Source organism: Otolemur garnettii, unplaced genomic scaffold (genome assembly GCF_000181295.1).
Source record: "Otolemur garnettii isolate 467f Iridium unplaced genomic scaffold, OtoGar3 scaffold00021, whole genome shotgun sequence".
Taxonomy (NCBI): domain Eukaryota; kingdom Metazoa; phylum Chordata; class Mammalia; order Primates; family Galagidae; genus Otolemur; species Otolemur garnettii.
In genome coordinates this window covers 9,391,985-9,401,098 of record NW_003852416.1, presented here as the reverse complement: position 1 = coordinate 9,401,098, position 9,114 = coordinate 9,391,985, and the positions used below count along the sequence as shown (strand labels likewise).

Here is a 9,114-nt window from a genome sequence, read left to right as displayed (position 1 = left end):
CTGGCCATTTTTTGGTTGCAGCCATCATTGCTGTTTGGCAGCCCGGGCTGGGGATTCGAACCTGCCACCTTAGGTGTATGTGGCTGGTGCCCTAGCCACTTGAGCCACAGGCGCCGAGCCTCTCTCAAGTCTTCATCACTACCCAACATCCCCTCCCATCTTCCTCATTTTCCTCCATTACTGAATCACCACATAAAACACTAAGAGTTCCTTGTCTATTAACTATCCCCCTCTACCGATGTCAGCTTCTCAATGGCAAGGAGTGTTTTAACTTTGTTTTGCTCAGTGCAGTGTCCCCATCATCTACAAGGATGTCGGGCACCATAAACATTTATTAAATCAATTTAATGAATAAACAAAGGAATCAGAAGGAGCCACACATTTCTAGAGCCTGGCTCAGGCTCCACCTCCTCTGTGGCCTCCCCCAGCCGCTCTGAGGCTCACATCATTGCTCTCAGGTACTCATTTATTTTTTTTAACAAGCTTGTCCTGAGGACCTGCGGCTCACCAGAACCCTGCTAAGGCCCTGGGTTTACAAAGGACTGAGCAAAGTTCTTAACCCCCAATAGCTTACAATGTAATTTAGCACACAAAAAGCACCCAGTTTGGGTTTCCGGTTGCTTCCTGAAGATAGATTTCTCTCCCCCAAGAAGCAAGGACATAATTGGAGAAGGGAAAAAGCTCAGCGCTTCCTTTGTTCCCCGCATGGGATATGTACTCTTCGAGAACTGGGTGGGTTTCCCCGGAGGAGGGTCCTCAGTGGGGGAAGGAGGGGAAGGCGGGGACTTGCAGAGCACAGGCTGAGACAGTACTTAAGGGGCACAGCGCATGTGGTGTCAGCAACGGACACCTGAAAGCTCTGACTTCACCACTACACAATCTATCCATGTAACAAGATGATACCTGCACCCCACAGATTTATACAGATGAAAAAGAGAACACAGGGGCTGAGGGGAGTGGGAGCATTTCCCACTGGAAATATAAAAGGAGGCTCAGAGAGCTGTGGAGAGGGATCACCAGGCCTGGGGTGAAGAAGCACAGATGCACCCTGAACCCATGGATCATGGGCACAACACACTCCCCCGGTTGGGTGTTTCCACAACAGTGAAGGACAATTAGTGGCTGAAATAACCTCTAAGAATCACTCCGTGCAAACATCTGTGACCCTTTTCAGCCAACACAGCATCCTCATCCTTTACATCCTATGGACCCTGTCCTGAAACCCATAGAAAATGATTCATGGTGTTGGACATGGTCTTTCCACAAAGGACAGTCCCTTAAACCTGAACCTTGACTTCTTAGGCAAAAGAGTTTGGAGGATAAAGGAGCATAAAAGAGGTTTCTCTGTTCTACTCTTTCCAACTAAACTTAGAGCCCTCTCCCCTCCCCAGAGACCTCCCCATCCTGGAACCTGAACAGAGGCTACCCTGGCTCTTCCTTTGCTCACGTGAATCCCCTGATTGGCTGTGAGGTTCAAAGTCCAGTAGGCCCCTGCAGTCACCAGGAGGCCTTGGCTTGGGGCCTCTAGCCTCCCACAGGACATCTCCCTCATCTTGCTGGTTCCTACCACTAAAAGAGATGGACTGAAACAGCCAAAAGAAGACAAGAGCTGCAGATACACATGGAGCAGTCGGCTGTCATCTTGCCACAGTCAACAGACAGGCAGAGGTCAAGGCCTCCTGCCCCAACCCCTGCCATTGCCCAACTGCACACAAAGAAAACCAAACGGCAAGAACCTGATGGAACCACAAACAGCTCAGATCAATTTGTTCCAAAGGTTCATTGGGAAACCTCCCTGCCCTCTTTCCTCTTTGTCTGCCTGGCCATGTGGCTCTCTGCTGACCTGCAGCCTACCCCAACAGGAGAGAACAGCAGCCCCTTAATTATAAGGGCCTGGAATGCTTGACCACATCCCATCAGCAGTCACAGCAAAACAACATGAGCAGAATTATAGTCTCCTCACTGATCACTTCTAGGTATTTCAAAACACAATCCTTCTTTCAAACGTGTTATACCATCCCCAGACAGAGATATATTGCTAGTGATGATAATTAAGTGATAGATGACAGGAAGCTAAAAATATTCTTTAAGCCAAAGAATAAGTTAATGTCATTTTGACAGCTCTGCTTAGCATTCTTAAAAACAAACAGCACTTGTGTTTGTGGGTTCTGTAAAGATGTCTAAATCAACAGCCTCAGAAATCCTTATATATTCTGTAATTAAGAAATCAGAAAATCAAAATCAAATAATTAAGCCACTAATATTTCCTGAGCGTCTGCCGTCCACAAGGCATTGTGCTCCTGTGATACACAGGAGCAAAAAGCTCAGTCCTAGACTCAGAGACGGTGAGTTGGCCACTCAAGAGGGTGTAAAGACAGAAAAGTTTTACAACCTACACAATAGGAGAGATTGAAAATTCAGCCCGAGGTGAGGGACTCCCACTGAAATGAATCCCTGAAGCAGGTACCCTGCTGGATGAGGTATATTATTCTGAACATGGCCTTTCCAAGTTTAAAAGCTGATGATTTGGCACGGAGCATGGACAGATAAAGGACATATATAATGATCTGATCAAATGTCAAGCATCTTGAAATGTTTTAGAGAATATTCAGTTGCAAATAACAAAAAACCCCACACATAGTGGCTTAACCAAGTATAGAAAATATTTTTCTCACTTGTCAAGAATTCCAGAGGTAGACAGCTCATAGCTGCCATGAAATTGCCGTGAAAATCATTAACAGTTTCTACTGTTTTCCTGTTATCCTGTCCTCTGCTTGTGAATTTTGTCCTCATGTTTTTCAAACGGCTGCAGCATTCCAAGCATCATATTGACATTCTAAAAAGAAAAAAGAGAGGAGAGTAAAGGCCAAAAGTCTTCTCTTTTTAAGTCAATCCTTCTTATTTAAGAAGAAAATCAACCTCAGGAATCTACTTTCATCTCATTTGGCCCAAACAAATTGCATGTCCACCCCCCCCCCGCAAAAAAAGGACACTTTTTACTTTGCAGCCTCCATAGTAAAGGAAAACAAGGTGATTTAAATAGTTTTCACTAGACCAGGTACTTTCATGCCTGTAATCCTAGCACTCTGGGAGGCCAATGTGGGTGGGTTGCTTGAGCTCAGGAATTCAAGACCAGCCTGAACAAGACTGAGACCTCATCTCTATTTAAAAAAGAAAAAACAAAAGAAGGAAGGTAAAAGCTAGCTCTGTGTGGTGGCAGGTGCCTGTATTCCCAGCTACTTGGGAGGCTGAGACAGGAAACTAACTTGAACCCAGGAGTTTGAGGTTGCTGTGAGTTAGGATACCATGGCACATCCCACCCATAATTGGGTGGGACACAATTATAAGAGGGACTCTACCTAACAAACGCAATCAGTGTAACCTAATTCTTTGTACCCTCAATGAATCCCAAACAATAAAAAAGAAAAAAAAAAAAGACAGCAAGACAGGTTTATTTTTTTTCAAATGAGAATATTCATAATTCTTTATGGCATATTGTCAAATGGAAAAGCTGTATATATGATGTGTTCTCAATCACCATAAATATACATGAGAGACACAAAAGCCAGCAAGTTGCTTCTGAATGCCAGGAATAGTGATTGCTTTCATTTTCTTCCTCTGTGCTTTGGTATTTTCCAAATTGATCACAGTAAAAAATATTAAAAACAAATAGAGATGATGGATTAAGCTGCCTTCCACCTAAACGTGAAGGAAACAGAGGCTTTGAGCATCAGCTGAAAAGGCTTTGGCAATGGAAATTGCAAAAAAAAAAGAAAAAATGAAAAAGACAAAGAAGATGAAAAAGAAGAAAAGAGCATTCTACTGGGAAACAGGCCTTGTTTGTTAAAGACCAAAGAGGATACAGTAAAATGCTTTCCTCCTTCCCTGTTTCCTTTCTCCACGTGCAGTTTCTGCTGAGAAACATTAAACCCCCTTAAAATTCTTCAGGGCTCTTAAGTCCAAGGCTCAGAGCCCGATGGACAGAGGGTGTTTGTTCCTCTCTGGTGAGTCAGCAGTGAAACATGGTGCATCCTTTCAGCAAATATGGCCATGGGAAGGGGTCCTTTCGCAGCCTCCTTTCTTTCCAGGAGGCAGGGAGGTGGCCAGTCCCCACAGAAATCCAGCAGCCATTTCATTTCCTTCCTCTTACTGTGTTTTTCTTCTCAGTAAACGCTCTGCTTTCTCCCAGAAAGCAAGAGGCTCTCTAGTTCTCCTGAACTTGCACAACCAAGGCCGTAACCACAAAGACCTGGGAAGCAAACAATCTGGGGAAAGGATCCTCTTGGATCAATCTCCAAAAATAAATAAGTAAACAAACCCAGCCCTTTCCCCAGGCATTCATTCATTCGTTTCTTCATTTGTTTATTCATCCACCCACTCAGCAACAGCACTAGCCCTGGGGATACAGTGAGAACAACGTAAACAAAACTCAATGGCGGGACAGGGCAAGGGAAGATGGGAAGACAGAGAACAAGAAAAAGCTTTCAGAAAGTGAGAACATGATTTAAAGAATATATAGCAATGTAAGGTTCTAGAGGGTCACAAAGGAGCAGGCAGGTGATCAGGAAAGGGTTGTTGAGAAGGTGACACATGAACTGCTACTTGAAGGCAGAAGCTGTGAGAAGCTCAAGGAGGGTGCAGGTGCCAGCAGAGGGCTGGGGGGTGGGGCACACAGCTGAGCCCATAGAGGCAGCGGGGAGTGTAGGACCTCTGAGGCTGTAGGAGTCTGTAGATTCAAGAACGCGTGTCCGTGTGCAGGGTCCTGGGGAGCCAGAGCAAAGGGCCACCGCGGCATCCACCCCTCAGGTCCTGTTTTCCACTTTTGCTAGGTGGGAACAGAGAGAGTTGGATTAAAAAGTTTCTGTTTTCCCAAAGCTTCCAGCCCAGGCCAGGAGACAAAAATAACGCAATTATGGAGCATTTCAGGGCTACATTGTGCAGCTGTAATTGCACACAGAGGCATTTGGAGAAGGTGAGATCAGCATGAGCACTGCCAGGAATGTGAGAGACAAGCGGTGGCTGGACCTGGGAGGGGAAGTCTCATGTGCTGGGTGGGCCAGCCAGCTGCATGCTCACTCCCCCTTCCACTGGCAGCACCTCAAATCATTCCTAGCTCTTTTCCCCACTAACCTTGGCCTCAAAAACCTTCCTAAACTAGCATTCCAGGCAAATACCCCCCCATTAATCTGAATTAGCACAGGAGAAATCTCAGTCTAAGCCGGACACGTTGGGGCAGGGGAATTTGGGGAGAAGGTGCCTCCCAAGTGGTGAGGCCTAAAGATAGAGTGGGAGCTGCCTAAATGAAGAAGAAGGAAGGGGTGGGAAGGGGACAAATCACTCCGTGGGGCTGGGGTTAAAGAGCAGGAGAGAGCACCACAGAGGGCAGTGGGAGCCAGCAAGGGTTTGGCCTTCATGTGACAGGGATAGAGGGGCTTTGAAGAGCTTAGGCTGGAGGGACGGGTGACCCTAGCCTAGCTTCCTGCAATCCAGGGCACACAGAGGTTAGGAGGCTGCTGGGGAACCCGGGGGCCTAGACTAGGATGGTATCAGCTGGGGGGAATGGAGACAGATAGGAAGCTGGAGGGAGATTACTTAGAAGATAAACAGCTTAAAACTGGTGATTAACGGTGAGGAAGGAAGGAGTCCAGGATGAAGTCCAGCTCCTCACATGGGGCCCCAGGTCCCCAAACTTACCAGGGAGAAATGAAAATTGACAAGCCCAAGTGGGCTGTGCTCTCAGATCTGAGACACCTACAGGAAGCCAGAAGTGCCTGAAGCTTCACTAAACAGTGTCCTGACTCTGCTGAGGGCTGGACATACCTGACCCGCAGCCAGCCGTTTTTGACTTCTGCTTTAGTTCTCATGCTAATGGTCCCCAAAGCCCTTTAAGTCTAGGGCAGCTCTTTTTCACGGCGCTAAGCAATAGCCCAACCAGTCAGTGTTTTAATTTGCTGGTCTGCCATCTTCTCAGAAGAAAAATCTGAAAGCTCAGAGAGGTGGGGTATTAGTTAGAACTAAACATCACTGATTTGTTAGAACGCTTGCTGCTCAGGGTTGAATAAATCCTGCTGCTGCCCATGTTAGCATATTTAAACAACGGAACCAACAGAAGGAGAAAATGAGGGCACCCCCAGCCTCAGTGTGAGGCCAGCACCCCTGTAGTCAACCTGTCATTTTATAAACACACCTCTGGGTTTGGGTCAGAGCAATGGATGGCTGGGCAGGAACTATAAAGCATCTATACACACGCCAATTCTTCCTCGACTCTACTCCCACCCCTGATTAGTTTTGAATAACTCTAAGAAAGTAGAATGGGGCATGTTCAGATGCTGAAACAGACATGTCAACAGCACCTCACTCTGAGGAGGACCTGCGAGGTGAGGCAACATCTGGATGGCAACTTTTGTCCTGACTTCCCCAACAGATACCTGAGCACCTACTGTGTGCACCAGCTGCGGCTGCCAGCACTGCACATCTGTCATCTATATGAACTCCTGCTCAAGTGTCTAATCAGCCTTTTACATAGAAGCAGAAAAGAAGATTTCTCAAGGCTTATCTTTGCTGAACTTGAGGCCCTTTGGTGCTGACCTCTTTGTGTTTGACATGCAGATTCAGAGTGCCGATGGCACATTAGAATATATACTTTACATAGGATCACACACAGAACCTCCCTCCTCTGTGTACTAAACTCTGACATTTGGTTCTATTCCGTTTTATTTTCTAAATGCCAGTTGTGACCATTAACTGATTTCATAATCCACTAATGGGCCTTATCCCATGACATTGAAAGTACACTAGATTACTTATTTATTTGATTACACAAGTGTCCATCCAAGCCACTCCTCTATTAATCATTGGCACATTATTTTTGGTGTCCTTCTCCCTCTGTTTAGGCCAGTTCCCAGTGAAACACTCTTAAAACTAGGTCAGTTTTCTTTAGAAGTCAAAGCTTAGTTTGAACTTAGATATCCCATTTGTGTGGTTATTGGATTTTGAACTTGTCCTCCATGGACTGTCATGTCCATTCACAGTCACGTCTACCTTGACCCGCCTGCCTCCCTAGCACCAACAAAGTGCCTTACACCCAGCAGGTGCTCAGTCTGCTTAATGAATTCATTTTAACAAAATTAACTGTTTGTGGGCCACTACCTTCAGGCATGTTCTTATCTCCTGTCTTCTTCACAGCAACATGAGTGGATATAGGGAAGAGAGTCAACCACGTGGGTTCAAATCCTGCCTCCAAATCCTACAAGCTGTATGACCTTCAGAAAGTTTCTCGTTTGCAAAAGAAGAAGAATAATGGCTTCCTTCCTAGAATTATTGTGAGAGTTAAGTGATAAAATCTCAGTAAGCAAAAATGTAGGGGGAGGGGAATGAAGGAAGTTTATGGTAAAAAGCCCTGGAATAAAATATGGCGGAGGCAGATGTTATGAATTGAGTCCTCTCCCAAAAAGAAATACCAAAGACCTAACCTTCGGGACATCAAAATGTGACCTCATTAGGAAACTGAGTTATTAAAGAAATAATTAAGTGAAAATGAGGTCAGACTGGCGTGGGGTGAGTCACTAATGTCACATGACTGGGGTCCTTTAAGATGGCCACGTGAAGACGGAGACACAGGGGGAGAATGCCATGTGATGACAAGGACAGGGCTGGAGTGAAACAGCAGCGCCCAGGACCTCAAGCAAAGCCCCAGAAGCCGGGAGGAGGCAAAGTAGGGAGAAAGTTCTCTGATACCCAAATTCTAGGCTTCTGGCCTCCAGAACTGTCAGACAACAAAGTTCTGTTGCTTTGAGCCATAATAATAATAGTGATAATCTCAATGATTATTGATGATTCTTATTGTCATTCTACAGATAAGGGCAAAGCAGCGTCTTTCATGCCCACCTGAATTAACTACCATTCCTCCCTCAGGCCCAGGAGCTGGCTTCGGGGCTAGACATCTTACATAATTCGAAAGCACAGTATACCAATGAGACTCAATTCAACATTTTAATCATCTAAACCTTTCCCTCAGGTATTGGAACCTAGGAGTTAGCGATTATTGCATCATCCCAGTTTAAGGGCATACTAATAGCACATAAATGTTTCATTCTTGCCAACGCACCTTTTAAATCATCTCTTCTAAGTAATCTCTTTGCATTTATCAGGGCTACTAAATTGTCCTCCTTAAACTTATCACGTGGAACACTGAAAATCTTTTGGCTAAGGAGAAGCAGGCCTGAGAGAGGGGCTGCAGGAGAATTTGGCTCAGTGCAAGCTCCTGAAGTTGGGTAAGCATTCGTCATTCAGATCTTAGTTTTTTTTTGTTTTTTTGTTTTGTTTTGTTTTTGAGACAGAGTCTCATTCTGTTGTTCTTGGTAGAGGGCTATGGCATCACAGCTCACAGCAACCTCAAACTCTTAGGCTTAAAAGTGCAGTAGTTCTCAACCTTCCTCATGCTGCGACCTTTTAATACAGTTCCTGTGGGTCGTGACCCACAGGTTGAGAACCACTGGCTTACAGGATTCTCTTACTTCAGCCTCCCAAGTAGCTGGGACTACAGGCGCCCACCACAATGCTGGCTATTTTTTAGAGACGAAGTCTTGCTCTGGCTCAGGCTGGTCTTGAACCTGTGAGCTCAGGCAACCCACCCACCTTGGCTTTTGACAGTGACAACCATGTCTTTTAGGGTCTAGAGTTGAGCCCTGGTGGGTGTGTGACTGACCTGCAGTTGGGTCTCACCTAGATTAGCTAAGGAGTCTTCTTGGTGAGAGGATCCACAGGGGGCCTGGGTCCCTCCTACCACGTCAGGAAGACACTGCCCAGAGTGTGACTCAGATATACTCGAAGTTGGCTGCCAGCCCAGCCAGTCACCATCTGCAGGGACAGCTGGAGCTCCAACCTCCTAGGATTGCTGTGAGGAGAAACAGAGATGACGCCCTTACAGTGCAGGGCACATAGACGCGTTTTTAAAGGTTTGTTCCCTCCTCCTCCTGTTATTATTGCAATTATTATTAAGATTGAGGTTGAAATCTCAGAATACCTTTGACATCTTTGATTCCTAAATGCAATCCCGTTCCAGGTGCTGTTGGTTCCCTCTCTGCAGAGTCTCCACTGCCCCCTCCTTGCTGT

General features: G+C 45.9%; 1 long non-coding RNA gene across 1 annotated transcript in view; it reads right to left on the bottom strand.

The window, feature by feature from the left end:
- The window catches only part of LOC111724299, a 14,385-nt gene extending 5,504 nt beyond the window's left edge, over positions 1–8,881 (bottom strand). Inside the window, exons 1-2 of the long non-coding RNA XR_002772621.1 lie at positions 8,725–8,881; positions 2,676–2,836 (exon numbers count right to left, since the gene is read on the bottom strand). This is a non-coding gene — a long non-coding RNA (uncharacterized LOC111724299). The remainder of the gene's footprint in view (positions 1–2,675; positions 2,837–8,724) is intronic.
- Positions 8,882–9,114: the final 233 nt, after the last annotated feature.